The sequence below is a fragment of the Mustela nigripes genome, chromosome 1, assembly GCF_022355385.1.
Source record: "Mustela nigripes isolate SB6536 chromosome 1, MUSNIG.SB6536, whole genome shotgun sequence".
NCBI lineage: Eukaryota > Metazoa > Chordata > Mammalia > Carnivora > Mustelidae > Mustela > Mustela nigripes.
Window position 1 is genome coordinate 148306782 of NC_081557.1, and position 19669 is coordinate 148326450.

Consider the following 19669-nt stretch of genomic DNA (forward strand, 5'->3'; position numbering starts at 1 on the left):
ATATATTGTTCCAAATTTTGTATTTGGGAAATTTGACAGAAATGAGAAATGAGAAAGAGAAGGAGGGAGAGAAATGAATACACAATGTACATTAGCAAGTTCAGCATAGGTTTATTACTAAATATTTTTTCATGGTGGCATCAATGACTCTTCTTGATGTTTTATCATGTATTGCTGTTTTCCTTCTCATATCTTTCTCAAAACTATAAGTTTTAGATATACTAGAAGAAGAATGTAGAGAAGACTTTCATAAAATTTTGCTGCAATTAAGCTGGACTGTAGTTATATATATATTATATATATTATATGTATATACACATATACATATAATATATATAATATATTAATATATAATGTATATATGTATATGTATATAATATATATATTTGTTACAGGTTACAAATATATATATTTTTTTGTTACATATAGAATAGAATAGATGTACAAAACCTATGGGGTTTTGTGTAGTTTTTCTCCTTTCCTTTCTTTTTTTTTTTTTTAATTCAACAAAACTCTAATGCTATCCATAGATGTCAGGCAATGGGATTGTCTCATAGGTAAGTTCCATTTAAAAGATACCTTTTCATACTTATCATATGATCTCACTGATATGTAGAATTTAAGAGACAAAAAAGAGGGTCATAGGGGAAGAGAGGGAACAAATTAAACAAAATGAAACCAGAGAAGGAGACAAACTATAAGAGACTCTTAATCATAGGAAACCGACTGAGGGTTCCTGGAAGGGCGAGGGGTGGAGGGATGGGGTAACTGGGTGATGGACATTAAGGAGGGCATGTGATGTAATGAGCACTGGCTATTATTTAAAACTGAAGAATTACTGATTTCTACCTCTGAAACCAAAAATACATTATATGTTAATTAATTGAATTTAAATAAAAATTTTTAAAAATACACCTTTTTATTACTTTAGAAATTAATCACTCTCCCCTCACGGAAATCCAACATAAGTGTTTCTTAAATTGCATATCAGTTAGTGGTAAATTATGTTTGAATAAGTTGGAGGGAAAGGAAGTGAAATAGAGAGGCAAATAACATTTGTTGAGCCCAAAATTTATATATGCTATCTCCTATAGCCCTTAAAGCAACTCTAGGTATAAGTATTCTCATCCCCATTTTTCAGTTCAGGAATATTCTAATACATATATATATATATATATATATACACATACATACATATATAATATATATAGGTGAAGCTCTTTTATATGCTTTATAGTGACAAATCACTTCAAAGATATTGAACGTGTATCAGGGATGTCTAATAACTGATTTGGTAGCCTTTTATTAATATTTATGCATGAATGCTCTATGGACTTAAAGCTCTTCAAATGTGTGTCATCCAATGAAGCTCCATAAAAGATGGGACTTTATAGTCTAATTTACTTGTAAACAATGCATGGTAGGTAATAGATGCTTGAAAAATATTTCTTGAATGAATTAATATATCAAGAGTGTATAATAATCTTCATCTCAAAGAACTGTAAAAACTGAATGAGATAATGCAGCAACGCACAAGACCCTGTGCAGTCCTCCCATGAGTGCTTATTCCCTTCTCCTTCCTGAACAAACTCCTACAGTTCATGTACGTACCCAGCTGTGACCCACACTTGTGACTGACATTTACTTTGAGATGAAATCTTCACCAGCTATTCTTGCTAGGCCTGGATCAAGTCACTCCAGCCTGCAGAATGGAAGCAACCATTGAAAAATCAGTGGCTTCTGAGACAACTCAAATTCTAAAGGCCTGCATATGAAATCAGGCTAGCAAGTATGATTCCAACTGTAGGGCACAGAGCATGAGACATTTGCTTGAATTGTTCAGGAGGCATTGAAAGGAACATTTTGGGGGAAAAGGAATATGGGAGGAAATGAACATTAGAGAACCATTTGCCTGTAGGTGTGGTTACTCTTCATTAAAATTCATAGAGCCTGCATCAGTGCTTTGGGGCTGAGAGACTAAGTCTTTCCAAATGTTCATTGCAAATACGGTGTTCAGGTGCTCCTCTTGAACTCCCATTGAGTTATCAAAACTAATTTTATTTCATTGAATTTGTCGTGTAGCTCCGTCCTGATCAATATATGACAGAGAGAGAAACAGAACAATTTTCTGCAGTTTCCTTTTTTATCTTTAATTTCAAACCTAGCTCTCCTTTTTTATCTTTAATTTCAAACCTAGCTCTCCTCTGCATTTGGGAGACAGAAGAAGCTTAGATTTTTAATATGTACAGTTATGTGCATTTTAACAAACTTTAAACTTCAGAGATTAACTATGCCCTCCTGCTCTGCAGTGTGCTCACTGCTCCATGCATAATGATGAAGATTGAGAACAGGGGAGAGAGAAATGCTCCTGTATGGCAATTATGTCTGGGAAAGAGAATTTAGCTTTCATCAGGTTTACTGATAATCCTGAATCTTCATATGGAAATGTGACACATTTTTCTGAGATGCCTGCCATATACGTTTCAGAATATTTAAAAAAAAAAAAAAGAGGGCATATATTTTTCCCTGCCACCCCCCACTTGTAATGAAAACTAGTCTAACATAAAACTCCTAATACGGATGAACTGGAGGGGATGGATTAATGACGGTTAATTTTGTATAGAGAAGAGTGCAGATCTGCATCTTCACTTCCTGAAAAGAAAGTTACCAAGGCTTTTTGGTAAATCATAATGTTTTTACTTGGGAGGGATATTCTTTTTGACAATGTGTTTTGGGGATCATGAAGTGCCAATCAAACATTAGTACCTATAGCCAAAGATTGATTATTTTTAATAAAACTTGAGTTTTGCCCAGATCTCACATAACATACCTATAACGTACACACCATTTACCTGCTTCCTATCTACCTGAAACTTTAGGGTCCTTCCATCCTCCACACACACATGAAAAAGGATGATGTTAAACTGGGGAGCTGTCTGTTGTGCTCAGAAACAAGTTTGTCAACCAGGATCTCCAGCTGTCCTTCAATGCCCTTGTCCTTTCCCATGTCCATTTCCCCAACTCTTCCCCTACTAGCTTTTGAGTTTCTCTAGGAAAGAGACATTGTTATTCATGTTTGTGTCTCTACAATCACCGGACATATTACCTGGCTCATCCTTGATGACGAGTAGATAGTTGTTAAACTGAATTCCTGGATTCTGCTTCGTCATCCAGTGTGCTGGCGAAGTCATCTGGGATTTCCAGCAGCAGCCTGTGAGGGGTCTCATCTTAGTTATTAATGACACAGAGATTCTTTCATGGAATTTAATCCTTCATGGAGTAGAGGGCTGAGAATGAATGAGCTCTAGTATTTCTTAAGCTTCTAGAGACTTTGTATCATTTTTGTTAAAGTGGGTTTTATACTCAAGACAGACTTAGGTATGAATCCTGATTTTGTTGCCTGGTGGTAGTGTTGCCTTGGGAAAGTAACTTTCAGGGCCTAAACTGGAGGTGCTCAATAAGTGTATATTGAAAGAGTTATGATCTCTAAACCTCATTTTTCTTATCCCTAAAATGGGAAAATAATATGTATCTAGCAGTGTTGTTAAATACCCTACTTGGCAAACTCAGAATGCAGGAAATTATTTTGATATAAACATACTTTTGGATATTCACCTGTCATTTTTTTAGTGTCCTTTCTATATACTTGTAATCTTTTAAATTATCTTTCTCTCTCTCTCTCTAAATATATATATTACATTATATATTGTATTATAATTACATTGTATATATATATCATTATAAATACAGAGATATATTATCACATATATTATTTATTATATAGAGATAAAATTATATTAATATATATTAATTTCAGAGGAGAGTAACACCTGATATTATTTTTTATATTAATATGATCCCTGTTTCTACAACATGTTGTTTAATTTTGCCTCATAGCAACCACCTGAGGTTATTAATACTATTATCCACATTTTGCAGACCAGAAGCCTGAGTCCTAGATAGAAATTTGATTTTCCCAGAGTTATAGTAGTAACCGACGTTTGACTAGAACCAAGATCTCCTGACTTAAAATCTGACAGGCTTTGGCTTTTGTCCTATTGCCTTCTCAGTGATCAGGATTTCTAAAATGAAGCAAAACATTTATTTATCTCTGCACCCCAGTTCTTTCTGATGAAACACAAAGGAGAGAAGACTGGAATCCTAGTTTATTGAGTGGCTTTTATCCTGGTACACTTAAGTTATTTTTTTGATCATCACAATTTGTTTGTGGGTGGTATGAAGAAGAAGAGTGGGGAACGAGCCCATTAAGCCTGACAGCTGTGTTTGTGTTTGTAGTTGTTGATATGCAGGGAGACCCAGTTTGCTGGCTAGGAGCTGGCCTCATGGTCACTGAGTACATTAGGTCCCAAGAACACAACAGCTTCCCTCGCCAGCGTTTAAGGATTTGTTGGAGTTTAGAAGGTACATGGAAGTCCTACTCAATTTGGGATTCTTTTTTTTTTTTTTTTAAAGATTTTATTTATTTATTTGACAGACAGATCACAGGTAGGCAGAGAAGCAGGCTTAGAGAGAGGGGGAAGCAGGCTCCCCGCTGAGCAGAAAGCCGGATGCGGAGCTCGATCAATCCCAGATCCCAGAGGCTTTAACCCACTGAGCCACCCAGGTGCCCCTCAATTTGGGAATCTTAAATCTCTCTCACTCTTTTCCTGTCTTAGACAAAAATTCATGCCTGACAGACTCCAGCAAGCAGGTTTGCTATGGTGGGGCTAGGCAAGATGGGGCGAAACTATTGATTGTTTCAAGAATTAGAGGGCGCCTGGGTAGCTCAGTCCATTAAATGCCTGCTTTTGGCTCTGGTCATGGTCACAGGGTCCAGGGATGGAGTCCTGCATCAGGTTCCTTGCTGAGTGGGGAGCCTGCTTTTCCCTCTGCCCCTCCTCCCATTTGTTTTCTCATTTTCTCCCTCTCTTTGTCTCACCCTCAAATAAATAAATAAAATTTTTTAAAAAGTCATAATAGAATAGAATATTGGTTAAGTGTGGTTTCTGGAGCCAATGAGTACCCACTATGTGCAGGGTACAGGGGACAAAGCAGTGGGGAAAAAAAAAATCCCTCCTTTCATGGAACTTACATTTTAGGGGGAAGAGGCAAATAAAAGAGTAATTGAATAAGTAAATTATATAGTATATTAGAAGCTTACCTGTGCTGTGGACAAAAATCAGTCAGGGAAAGGGACAGGGATGCTATTAATCCCTATTCTTTGGCCTGTGGTCAGTTTTCATGATTCAGCTTTCCAATGTGTCAACTTCTAATTCTTTCACTGTCTTGATTCTCCCTTTCTAATGCTTTCCTTCTTTTCTCCAGGCAAGAAAAGGATTTATAGGTTGCATCTGGTATGGACAGAGTAAGTAGTCATCAATATGGTATGGATTTGAGTGTGAATACAGAAAAGAAAAGAGAAGAATTATTTAGAAGTAAGTAGACATTTAAAGTCTATATTGAAATTAATCTATCTTTCTTTTTTGGTTTGATTTTTCCTGCATTTTGTATGTCTGTAATATTGAATTGACTTGTGTCTTATTCACCAAACTCAGTAAGGCAGGCACTAGAGGTATATGAACAAAAAGCCCAGTCTCCACCGTAGAAAACCTCCCTGCCCAATGGAGTGACATTTGTATTTCCACATACATTCTTTCTTTTTTCAAAAGAGATTTGAGCATCTGTCCATTAGAATGGAGTAAACACTATACAAACACATGAAAGAAAACCAGGACTAAGGAACAGAGCAGGCCAAACCACATCACAGTGACAAGGGTCAAACACTCCAGAAGCCTCAGAGTTTTCCAGCACTTAGGGTCAAGGGGAGGACACCTACCAATTTATAGAAAAGAGGGTTTTCTTTCATCAAATTTCTTAAAGAAATTCTTCATGTTGGACAGTCAGTAAGGAACAGGAAATAGTGTAATGGACAATTCCTTATTAATATATTTAGAACAAGTGCAGAATTTTGTCAATGTTGGGTGTTACCAGAAATATTCTTCCATCGGTCTCCTTCAAGCCTCTTAATTTTCTGGAAAGGTCAAAGGACAGGGCCTTGGAAACCTGGCTGAAACCATGAGGAGATATAAGGTTTCCTTTGTGAAGGCAGGTAAAAGCTTGGGGCCTTCAAAGAGGAGAGAGATTTTCTCATTCCCTGAGCCTACCTCTAGTGTTGACCCTCCACATCAATGACTTCCAAACATTTTTTACCATGTTCCCAAGTTAGAAATATATTTTATACTGCCATGCAACACACACACACACACACACACACACACACACACTCTTTATTCCTATATTTAGAGCTTAGATAGGTGATATATTACCTATCATATCTGATATCAAGAGAGGGTCATTTTTAAATAATTTTCCTCTACTTCCTCTATAGAAGTATTTTTAAGAATTATTAAATAAACAAAAAATACCAAGAGCCAACAAAGAAATGTGGATGTTGACCTTTTAAAAACAAGTTGAGGGGTGCCTGGGTGGCTCAGCCATTAAGCATCTGCCTTCTGCTCAGGTCATGATCTCAGGGTCCTGGAATCGAGCCCCACATTAGGTTCCTTGCTCAGTGGGGAGCCTTCTTCTACCTCTCCCACTCCCCCTGCTTGTGTTCCCTCTCTTGCTGTCTCTCTGTCAAATAAATAAAATCTTCAAAAATAAATAAATAAAAATTGAAGTTGGTATAAATAATCATGCCAATAAAAAACAGCATTAAAAATTTAAGAGATTTTATATTATATATATTCTGTACTAAATATATTACAAACAGTACAAAAGCAGAAAAAACTGTAGATTGTTAATATGTTTATTTGAAAAGAAAAACTATTTGTTATAGTAATAAATAATAGTATTATAGTTTTTTGTGTTTGGAAGCCTGCAAATTTGTCAATGACATTGTTAAATAGGTATTTGCATATTTTTGTTCAGTATAGTCATATATGTTAAACCACTTTTGAACATAATTTAATGAAGAACATTTTTATTCCTTTGAAATTTAGAACATTTTTTTCCTACGAAGCAATGAATATTTAAAATAAAAAAGGGGTAACAAGAAGAATACATTGATTAGAAATTCCTAAATAATCTCATTTTACAAAAATGTTTCAGGAATTTCAATACTGTCCAATGTGTTGTTCCTTTAGAAGCTTGCAAATATCTCTGCAGTCAAAAAATTTCCACTAAAATATCTTCAGCAAAAAGTTTATCATATGTTTGTTATATATACTGTAAAAACTTTTGAGATTTTTCATCTTTTGCAAAAATCAGAAATTGGCTGAGTGATGGAGAACATTGGCGTGATTTAATCCATTGCTTTAGAAAGAACTACATAATTGAACTAACTCCAGTTCTATTCATTTCACAACCACAGTGCTGCTATTGTTTATTTAGAATCTGCTGCTTAAAAACAGCCATATGTAATACCACTGGAGTAGAGACACAAATAATAGCCAAAGTAAGCCTGAATGGACTGTATCATCAGAATTCTCTGAATTAACTTCCATGAAGAATCTAAAATATCTTGTCAAAGAATAAGAAATACACATGTACCGGGGCTCCTGGGTGGTTCAGTGGGTTAAGCCTCTGCCTTCTGCTCAGGTCATGATCCCGGGGTCCTGGGATCGAGCCCCACATCAGGCTCTCTGTTCAGCCGGAAGCCTGTTTCCCCTTCTCTGTCTTTCTCTGCCTGCCTCTCTGCCTACTTGTGATCTCTGTCTGTCAAATAAATAAATAAATAAATCTAAAAAAAAAAAAAAAGAAATACACATGTACCTATTTGAAGGTAAAATGTAATATTAAAAGTCAACCCTATGATAATTGACTCTCTCTGCCTTACTTATTTCACTCAGCATAATCTCTTCCAATCCCATCCATATTGATACAAAAGTTGGGTATTCATCCTTTCTGATGGAGGCATAATACTCCATAGTGTATATGGACCACATCTTCCTTATCCATTCGTCCATTAAAGGGCATCTTTGTTCTTTCCACAGTTTGGTGACCGTGGCCATTGCTGCTATGAACATTGGGGTACAGATGGCCTTTCTTTTCACTACATCTGTATCTTTGGGGTAAATACCCAGTAGTACAATTGCAGGGTTATAGGGAAGCTCTATTTTTAATTTCTTAAGGAATCTCCACACTGTTCTCCAAAGTGGCTCCACCAACTTGCATTCCTACCAACAATGTAAGAGGGTTCCCCTTTCTCCACATCCTCTCCAACACTTGTTGTTTACTGTCTAGTTAATTTTGGCTATTTAAACTGGTTTAAGGTGGTACATGGGGAGATGTAGAGGAGAAGGAAGTTGAGGGAATTTGGAGGGGGAGGTGAAACATGAAAGACTATGGACTCTGAAAAACAATCTGAGGGTTTTGAAGGGGTGTGGGGTGGGAGGTTGGGGAAGCCCGGTGGTGGGTATTAAGGAGGGCACGTATTGCATGGAGTACTGGGTGTGGTGCATAAACAATGAATTCTAGCACACTGAAAACTAATTTAAAAAAATAATTTTTTTTAAATGATAGGGAAAAACCATTCAATAAAATAATTTTAACGTTAAGAAAAAGTCAACCCTTTCTATAGCAACTGTTTTAAACTCAGAGCTACAGAACAACTTTCCAAGAGCAGTATTTTTGTTGCCTGGGGTGAACAGCCGGCACCATCCCACTCCTGATATGCCACCAAGAACAGGTTTTTAGTTGAGGCAGACTGATCTGAGTTTTGGTATGGTTAAGTTTCATCTCCAAAGGGTATCCTACTACAAGGGTGAAAGAAATCTCCAGCCTCTGTGCTGGATAACATTCTTGGTCTGAAGCAAAGTGACCCATCATTAACACTTGTTTTCTTTGAGGTGGGATAGATGTGAAGGAAAACTTGTGTGGCCGCTACAGACCAATCCTTTCAGACCAGAGGCAGCATGCTTACAAGTGAGAAGTACGGTGTCTATTCAACCCAACCATCAGGTTCCCAGGTCTGTCACCGATCTATGATACAAATATGGGCAAGTTACGGAATCTCGCCATGCAACGTATTCTTGTCTATAAAATAGGAGTAATAATAGCACCTGCCTCAGAGATTTGGCAATGATTAAAAGACACGATGCATTTATAGTGCCTAAAACTGTGCCTGGCACATGGAACACTCTCTTTTGTATAATGGTCATTAAGGACAGGATAGAAATGTGCAAATCAATAAAGGCAGTTCCTTTAGAGGTTTGAGCAAGTGTCATAAAAGATGTTTCTTAGACTGATTTAATTCTAGTTTAAGTAAAAACTGGATTTATCCCATTTGTGGTATTTTTAAAAAGTGCTACCCCATCTGTACATCGTTCTAAATGTTGACACTCAGTAGACTAGATTGAGTCTGAATTCACATGATAGGTGCTTTTAATCACACAGGAAAATCTATGGAAGCAGCCCAATTTTAAGAGACGACTCGGGTCTGAGGGAAGCTGGTTTTCTTTAAGGGCTTGAATTGCCCTCTAAGGGTGAATTCCCACCACCCAAGTGCAGGCCCTTAGAGGATTTGCATTATGGGAAATAGTTGATTTCCCTGACCTCGCAGTTCACCCCAACGACCAGTATTCCAATTATTTCCATCCTCTCCTTACTTCTGTTCAAGAACACATCACAATGATGTGTTAACTAATACAGTTAAGAAATTGAAACTTTGTGTCAAAAGGGTTCCTTTGGCTTAGCTTCTTAATTCTAGCTGAGCTTTTAACAGCTTCCAGAATCTAGCTTCTCTACCACTTTACTGCATTCACTTTACTCATCCATTAAGGCAGTACCCATACTATAGCTGCTCATTCTTTCTACAGAGCTTGCCTTTCTTTTTATCTCTCGGAACTTTTTTCTTTAGTGCAGGGGAGAATTCTCTAACTGTGCCAGCATCAGATGAAGAAACTGAGGCTCGGAAGGTGGGATGATTTATCTGGGTCGACATGTTTAGCTTGCTTGCTCCATGGCAGAACTGATCCTAGAATTCTAATTTCTAGTCTAGGGATTTTATCCTGAAGAACCATTGCAATTAAGCTTCAGAATGCAGATTAGCTAATTTCCCTTCCTTCACACATTTTTCTATAACTGGGACCTGCTTTTTACTTACTTCCCAATAAGCAAGAGACCTTAAAAACCCTTGGAAATGGAGCACCCAGGTGGCTCAGTCAGTCAAGCGCCGAACTCTCCCTTTCGGCTCAGGTATGATCTCACGGTGGTGAGATGGAGCCCTGCCTCAGGCTCTGCGCTCCTTGCAGACTCTGCTTGAGATTCTTTCTTTCTCTCCAGCTCCTGCTCTCTCTCTCTCTCCCCCTCTCTCTCTAATAAATAACTAAATCTTTAAACGAACAAAATCTTTTGGAAATAAGTTTCAGTGCAAGTCAAGTTATATGTTTGTGCACACACACACACGTGCAGGTACCCACTGGGGAGTCAGGTTGGAGAATAAAGCTAAGGGCAGTGTTTAATTGACAGAGGTAGCTTTGTTTTGAGTATGTGAGGATATAGCATTTCAGTAAGACTTTCCCTTCGGACCAGTTTCTTCAGTCCACACACTTGCACACTATATCGTTATCCTTTTGTCACTTTTGGCCAGTGGCCCCATGGATTGGAACAGTGATTTTTATCACTTCTGACTGGCATTTTGAAGAAAAACACTTTGTCTTCTTTCTTACCTGTTTGCATTGAACAGAGACAAGGATTGGAAATAATGTGCTCTCACTTCCATTTTAACTTTAAAATTAAAGGTGTGCCTCCCAGATTTCACAGTAACAGGCGATAAGAATGTAAATAAACATACTTCAGTGGAATTCTGACAGGTAGAGCATTGAGGTATAGTTCATACAAGGACATGGTTGTTTTTAACTGACCTCTGTCAACTGACATAATTGAGTCTAATCAACTTATAGTGTTTAAATACCTAATATTAAATTTATAATTAAGTACTTTAATATTAAAAAATGAATATTACTATTCTTGACTGTTTAGGTGAAAATGTTTTAGGAGGCATGCCTATAAAGAGAAGTTCTTCAGGAAACTTGCAGAGAACAAATCCTCTTTTTATGCAAATTTTCAAGAAACTGGTGATCTAAAATATGCTTCAGATTCTGTATGTCTGTATTTATTTCACTGATTAGATATGTATATATAATAGTTAAAGAAAAAGCTCAAAGTAGAGCTGATTTATGTCACTGCTAGGCCCCAAATATAGAATTTTCAAAGATAAAAGTTAGTGTCAATGATTTTACTTGTATTAGTTTGGCAAAATGTAAAAAAAAATTGATATAATATGGATATCAATTGTTTTTGTCTGACACATATGTATTTTTCTCCTGCCATCATTTCATTCAACTTAATTCTAGACATATTTAGAGTAGCTACTATGTACCATATTCTGTGCCAGATGCTCTGAATGATTCAAAATCAAATAGGATGCATTTAAAACTGGTAGCAAGATAGGCCCAGTACAAATAAATGTAATATTGTTTTTATACTAGTGCTATGAATGGAGTAAGCAAGTCTCTCTGGACAGAGAAAAGCTTCACAGAGAAATGGGATTTGCTGGTGGTAAAACAGGGAAAGGTCATTCCAGGCAGACAGAGCAGTGGGGAGCCAAGGTACACCTCTGATGGCTTACACTGTGTGTAGGCTGAGAAGGAGATGAAGGGGAAGGTGAGGGCAGGATGGGTCACTACAGGCCTTACCTCCATGTCAAAGGGTGCAGACTCTCTTCTAGGAGCAGTGGTGGAAAAATGATGATGATGATGATGATGATAGAATAGTGCTGACTGCACAGAAGGAATGTCAATGGTGTTGGTTCCTAACAGCCCCAAGTCTCCTGAGGAAGGAAATAGCAGGATTTAAGGTGTGCTGAGGACATGGCATGGAGGTTGGGTTACTGGAGACAGTGTAGTTAAATGTTGAATAGATTCTGTAGGGGATGCAAAAGGAAGCCGAACAGTAATGAGCAGGAGGTTGGTAAATAGCATCCCGCTAAAGATGAAAAATCACACATTTGTCATATAGCCAATTAACACAGTTAATATAAACTGCAGCAACATTCAATATTAAGGTGAAGGCAGTTGGGTTGATTTTATTGATAACTGATCATTTCACAGACACATGTTGTTTGATGTCTTCCCAGTCCCTCAAATGCCTGTAGTCACTCATCTTTCATCAAGTTCTATGATGAAGGCCAAAAATGTGCTGGTGTGTCCTGAAGGATAGGGGTGGAAATATTTTACCAAGAGGAGACATTACGCCTTTTTGACAAGAGACAAATGTTTCATTCAAATGCTGCATTTCGCATATTGGAAACCATAATGAATTCTTGTGCACCTCTCTGCCTAGTTCACAATGTCAAGCCCAGGCATTGAAACACCTCAGGCTTTCCTCACAAAATTAAATTTAATGTTACACCCTCCAGTAGAATGGTGCATAAATCAAGCATTTGATTTGCATGGACTATAGCAAGCAGCTCTCTTCTGGATAAATATAAACCCAACTCCGAATATTATGTCAGGGACAGGAACAAAGCAATCTAGGACTTCCAATAAAAGTCTGGTACCAAGTGTAATTCATGCTGGTATTACACTGCTCTGTGTCAAGCCTGTTATTAAAACTCTTGTTTTAACCTCCTTTTTTCATTCCAGAAGAAAATGTTTTTCTTGACCTTCTTGTATTCAGAAAACCAGTGCACAGTCAAACCAGTACTATTTATAAACTGGTGTCTACTAGTGACAACCATGGACATATTTGTTTTTTTTTCTCCATCTACACTTACCCAACAGAGAGTACAGGAGGGGGTACATGTGAGTAATCAGGTGGAAAGGAACGAAACAAAGGGCATGGAATAAAATACACCATGGGAGATTAGGTAACATGGGTAATCACTAGTGTTTTTCCTCTGGCCATGGTCCCAAGAGAATGAGAAGAACAGCTTCAGGGCAGACAAGTTTTAAAAATGACTGAATAGCCAAAGTTAATGCACATTCAGATGCAGAACATGCATCCAATTCAGGAAGAGTGAGTCTAAATATGCATCATTTGGTCTTGTTTCTGGCCTTCAGCATATGCTGAGTTATACATTTTCCTGACTCATATTTTCCCCATCCCAGGGTATCTGAACTATCTTTACTAAAAGTAAAATGACTGTGATCTGAAATTTAGGGAGGCTCTAAGAAGCATTTTCACAAATGCAAAATGAGTCCACTGTAAGTCCCTGAAGAACATAAATAGATCACAGACTCACACATATTCTTCTCTTCATCAAGGCCCGTCATGTTTATTCTGGAATGCTATAGAGGTATTACAAACAGAGCTTGCTCCTAAAGCCAAGTGCATTTCCAAGAAGGCACAGCTGTCTGGAACACATAACCAGGTGAAGATGTGAGCCTGAGAGCTAAGCTGATGATTTGGTCTCTGCAGTATAATTTCTCCCAGCTGTCCACAAACATCTGTTAGAATTTGGAATGTTTCAAGATCTGAATAGGTGAAAGCAGGTGTCTGAAAAAATAAATTTATGATGGTTTAAGGACAGTAAATTAGGATTCACCCACTTATTTGTGAATGGAATATATCAATAAATATTATTAAATAGATGCAGTATGCCAGTCACTGTGATAGCTGTTGTGAGGGGATGTAAAAATGAAACAGTCTTAGATTCTCCTTTCAAGGAATTTATAGAAACATTTAAAAGAGCATATGAGATATATGGAACTATTGTACAAGGTAAAAGGGTCATAAGATATATAGATACAGTTCTACATAGCATGAGAAGGATACATTATTTTTAATTGGAAGAAATTAAAGAAAGCTGAGCAGGAAGGACTTGGCCATTGCAAAATAAATAAGGGCAGAAAAGGGAAATCCAGTGGCGGGGGGGTGGCAGGGCGAGCATGGTTAAACACTTGGAAAGGGGAAATTTCATACAGAGACCATGAGTAATGAATAGTGACTAGTTTCATGTTACTGAACTAGTGAGTGAATGAAGACAAGCAGAGGGAAATGATTGGAAAAGGTAGATAGGATGGGGCTGGCCCCTGAACACAGGACTAAGCAGTTTAGACTTTCAAAATTAAGCAATATGGAGCCATTAAAGATTTTTGAGCAAGGAAATGACATGATCTAATCTATGCTTTAGGAAGATTAATGTGATCAAAGCATGTAAAGTAGATTAAGGAGCAGAAAGAGTGGTATTAAGGAGTCCAGTTGGCCCTGGAGAAGAGTATTGAAGATCTAAACCAGGACAGGAACAGTGGGAGTGGACTAGAAGGAACAGGATATTATACAAGTAGAATCCACAAGACTTGGCAGACTGGTGATCAAGAGGAGAAAGTTGTTGGGGCTCAGATCAAGGTACCCCAAAATACGACACTTGACCATATTGAATATTTAAGCTGAGAGAGTTTGACAAAATAGAGAAAGTCACAGTGACCTTTTCACCTTTCTCATCAAATAGTCCATAAGACCTTCATATGAGTTGTGTCTTCCCTAAACCTGAGGAAATTTGCATCCTTATCTCTGAAGACAAGGAACCACCAAGAAAAATCTGAACAGGCCTTGCTAAGTTTCCCTGATTACTACCATCATCACCCCATACTCCTTAACCTATTATATTCTTCCACTTTTCATCAAATTCAGCATTGAATAACTCAGGTTTGTCTCTTTGGGGGTCTTCATTTTTTTGTGAAGGCTCCAATATTACATAAAATTTATATTAAATACATTTATATGCAGTTCGCCTGTTAATCTATCTTTGTCAAGTGTACTTTTTAGACCTACCCAAGGACCTATCAGGGTTGAGGAAAACTTGCTGAGGTTTTGACTGGGTGAATAGAAAAATCATAGGCATTAATAATAAAAACTCAAAAACTCAACATTATTTTTTCCTTTATCTTAAAAAGATCAATGCTTTCATAAAACAGAATGGAATGTAGCTGCTTCATATCTCTTACCTGAGCTCAAAATGTTACTTAAAGCACCTGCAATTGTAGGCTACCCATTTCACATAGTAATTTGGGAAGAGTTGAATGACTTCTGAGTTGAGAGAAAGAAGAGAAGTAAAATGTTTCTAAATGGTTGCTGTGGTTATAAGATCAGCATAAACTTTTCTGGCACTTATCATTCTGATTATTCCACTAATATTTTTAGAAATCACTATAGAGAGCCAGAGTTTAGCATGTCCCAAATAGAGAAAATGGATAATTTCAGGTACATTGACCTTGTTGATCATGATTTAAAGATTCTTATTGGAATAGAACAGCATCTAGTCCAATCCAAGTTTATTTTGAAAGTACAGTCAGTCCACTTCATGGATAAGGTGTTTTCTAATTGACTGAAACACCAAGCAGGCTGATCTCTAAGCCAGCCTGTCAATACTCATACAGAGAAAACCAGTGCGTGCCCCCCTCCCACACCAGCTCTCAGGCCAAGTGATTAACTGTTCATCGGTCATTTAGCGTAATAAATGTGAAGTCAGAGCGATTGAGTGTTGCCACAGGACTCCTGCTGTGGAAATAAATGCCCTCCCACCTTGGCATGCTTAGAGCAGACACAAAGAATTTGCTTTGAGAGTGTTAGGGAGCAACAAGCACCTTTTTAGTTTTTGAAATAGAGTCTCATGTAGTTAATTCTACCTGTCAGGCAATGTGGAATGTGCTGCCTATTATCACTGCCTTCTGAATTTGAAATAAGTCTATTTTAATGGAAAACAAAAAGTGATTCCTTAGTGTCCTTAAGATGTCATTTTCTAACTTTCGACATACACCAGCTCTAAATAGTGTTACTTCTAGTTTGGGAGAAATGGTAGGAACTCTAGAAATAGGGACTATGGAAAGAAATCAGAGAAGGAAACTGTAGTTGGCAGTCCATTTATTGCCAAATGAGTACCATAGATGCCCTTGTTCTTTCTTAAGATCCCTCAGCCTGTTAAGGAAATGAGCTATATTTCATTTGTCTGCCAAGTTTCTGATTTTGTATATTGATTAAACCAATGAAATAGCTAGTATAATCTGGTTGTTAATTCTAGTTAATTCTTCTGCCTAGATTATTTGATCTAGGTTATTGCTACTGTAAAAGAGACATGGTTTCCAATAAAATGAAGCAACTGTTTGATCAAATTAGGTGAAAATCATCTGGGGCAGGGCATATTGAAATCCATGTCCTCCCATCTCCACTCGCCAGCTCCAGAAATCTGCCTCTGACCTGCAATAAATAGTTGTGGTTCTTGAGCTATTTAAGCCTGATTAAGGTATTTGTTATGCATTTGACAGTACACAATAGTGCACGATGTCAATTCTCAACTGTCATCATCATGATTAAAAAGGGTAGAAGAGAGTGACCTCTATGGAGGATGATTTGTAATAAAGAATAAGGCTGCTATGAACCTGTAATCCAATCCGAGTTCAGGCAAAGTGGGAAAAAAAAAAAAAAAAAAAAGCCCTAGCAAGATCTAACCAAAAACGTTGCTAGTCAAATGACACTAGATTTTTTTGTTAACAAAAAGTACTTTCTGTCATCTGGCTATACCATATCTTCAGTTGTTAGGGGATTCTGTTATGAATACAAATGAGAAGAATGCAATTTACTTGAGAGAAGCACCCCACATGACCTCCTTGTTTTCAAGGTTGGCTCTTTGGAAGTTTCTTAATTTGAAAAATAATTTAAGTTGAGGGAGGCAGTCCAGTCAAAATTCAAGCAAAGAGAAGACTTCAACATGAGAGGAAATGCCTAAACTATAGTGCAGCTGGGTTACAAAATCTTATAGGTTTGGTTTTTGTTTTTTTTTTTTTTAACAGGCCTGACAAGTGTTCATTGGCTCAGTCCTAACAAGGAGCCCAAAGAAGGCAATTAAAGCCAGGCTCTGGTCCTGAGAGCCTGAGCATCAGTGTGACATCAGACATCCTGTCTGGCCCACTTATTCATGGAATTGTCAGAGAAACTCCCTCTGCTGAAGCCCACATTTTAACAACGGTGAGTCAAATGATAATAGCAAAGGACACCTGCAATTAAAAGATCATTCACGGTTGCCAAACTCCGGAAAGAACCAAGATGCCCTTCAATGGATGAATGGATAAGGAAGATGTGGTCCATATACACTATGGAGTATTATGCCTCCATCAGAAAGGATGAATACCCAACTTTTGTAGCAACATGGACAGGACTGGAAGAGATTATGCAGAGTGAAATAAGTCAAGCGGAGAGAGTCAATTATCATATGGTTTCACTTATGAAACAAATAGCATAACAAATAGCATGGAAGACATGGGGAGTTAGGAGAAGGGAGTTGAGGGAAATTGGAAGGGGAGGTGAACCATGAGAGACTATGGACTATGAAAAACAATCTGAGGGTTTTGAAGAGGCAGGGGGGTGGGAGGTAGGGGGAGCCTCATTGGGGGCACATATTGACAAGTGTTGTGGAGGGCACATATTGCATGGAGCACTGGGTATGGTGCATAAGAAATGAATTCTATTACACTGAAAAGAAATTAAATTAAAAAAATTAAAAAAAAAAGATCATTCATGTCCTTTATTAAAAATCTACCATGACCAGGCTCTATGCTAGACCCTTGGCATGGATGATCTCTTTTACTGCTAACGTCAACAACTGAGGTTGATCTTATTATTACCTTTTACCTCCTCTTACAGAAGAGGAAAAAGGTTAAGTCATATGTGTTGGCTAATATGTGGAGGATTTGGGCATCAAGCTCTAGCAATCTTTCATTCTTGTGTTTTCATCAGTTAATGCTATAATGTAAATCATGTAGACAGACTTAAAAAATTGATTCTTGTTTTTTCATTGTGAGAGTTACTTTTTTTTTTAACTTGAGATTACTAAAGTTAATCTGCTTATAAAATAATTATCATCTATTCATTTAAAAAGTATTAAGGAGCACTTGGGTGGCTCAGTTGGTTGGGCGGCTGACTCTTGACTAGGCTCAGGTAATGATCTCAAGGTGTGAGTTAGAGACCTGAGAGGGGCTCTGTGCTCAGCATGGAGCCTACTTGAGACTCTCATTCTTCTTTTCCCTCTACCTCTCTCCTTGCTCACATGTTCTCTCTCTTTCTAAAAATGAATGAATGAATGAATGAATGAATGAATGAATGAAAGACTAAACAAACAAATAAATAAATAAATAAAATCTTTTTAAATAAAAAGTATATATTAAGCTTCTGCTATGTGCCTGGTACTGTTGATGTTAAGGAGATAAAGGATAAAATGTGTACCCCCAACTTTTCAAAGTCCTCTCTATGTCTACTGGGCTAATTTAAACTAAGATATAACAATATTCATGTATCTCTCTTTTTGTCATAATCATGGTCTTCATGGTCATCATATTGATAATACCGAACACTTATAGGTTGACCATAATAAAACATTTTCAAATACATTATTTCATATGCATCTTATCATCGTTTATGAGGTGGGTAGGGCCAATTTTTTACCCCTCCTTTATGATCAAGGGAGCTGATACTCAAAAAGGTGGAATTCCCCTCACTTGGGTATCCTGGGTTCAATTCTCCTGAATGAGATCCAGCCCACTGCAATGATGTCTGCAGAGGTCACTCCCATTTTGTTTCTGATACTACATATGAAGAGATGTATGAATTTTGCTTTACAGAAGTTGTAGTCTTTGCCTTAAAGACCTTTTATTGTATTTATTTCTTCCGGACAGACCTGACAGTAGTCTCTCTCTTAACTGTGGTTAGCCCCAATAATAGGCCCGTTTCCACTCATGATTCTGGCTGCCTCCTGAACTGCAGTGTGAGCAAATGAGATAAGTACAAAATATTCCTACACCACTGGCTCCATGCTCTCCTCATATTCAATCATGAAGACTAATGAATCAGAGATGATAGCGGTGGTAAAAATCCAAATGCAGATTTTTGCTGTTCCTACTAATGAGAAAAAAATATAGTAGACCATTGGCCTAAAGGCTCCAGATGCGATTCCTTTGTAACTTAGAGTGCATTAAAAAAGCTTCAGTCAGCAAGATAAGTTAATTTTTTTATGACCTTTATAAACTCTTTTAGCCTGTATCTCAGGAGCTTCTCTTAAAGATTAAATTTTTAAAAATCCTTTTAGCTCAGGCCGACAGTCTTTTTTGCTTCAAAGGCCACATCCAAAATCTATAAAGAAATTCTGTTCATGACAATTATTGTCAAAGTAATGATTAGGTAACATGTCATTTTTAGTTTTTACCATTCTTGTCTCTAAAATGGTAATCCAATAGAGCTCACTTCTTAATGTATAAGTTGCGTAAAGGATGCATCATTCCCAGTTGACATTGCCTACATTTGCAAATTCTTGAAAAAGCAAATTGAATTGTCACTAGCAGCATCTCTTTCACATAATGACCATTGGGTTAAAATGGGATTGTGGGGCACAGATACCAAGATTTCATTTAAAAACAACAACAACAACCACCTTGGGGTGCTTGAGTGGCTCAGTGGGTTAAGCTTCTGCCTTCGGGTCAGGTCATGATCTCAGGGTCCTGGGATTGAACCCCGCATCCTGGGATTGAACCCCTGCTTTGCTCAGCAAGCAGGGAGCATGCTTCCCCCACCGCACCGCCTCTCTCTCTGCTTGCCTCTCTGCCTACTTATGATATCTGTCTGTCAAATAAATAAATAAAATCTTAAAAAAAAAACACTTCACCATAAGAACTGTAAA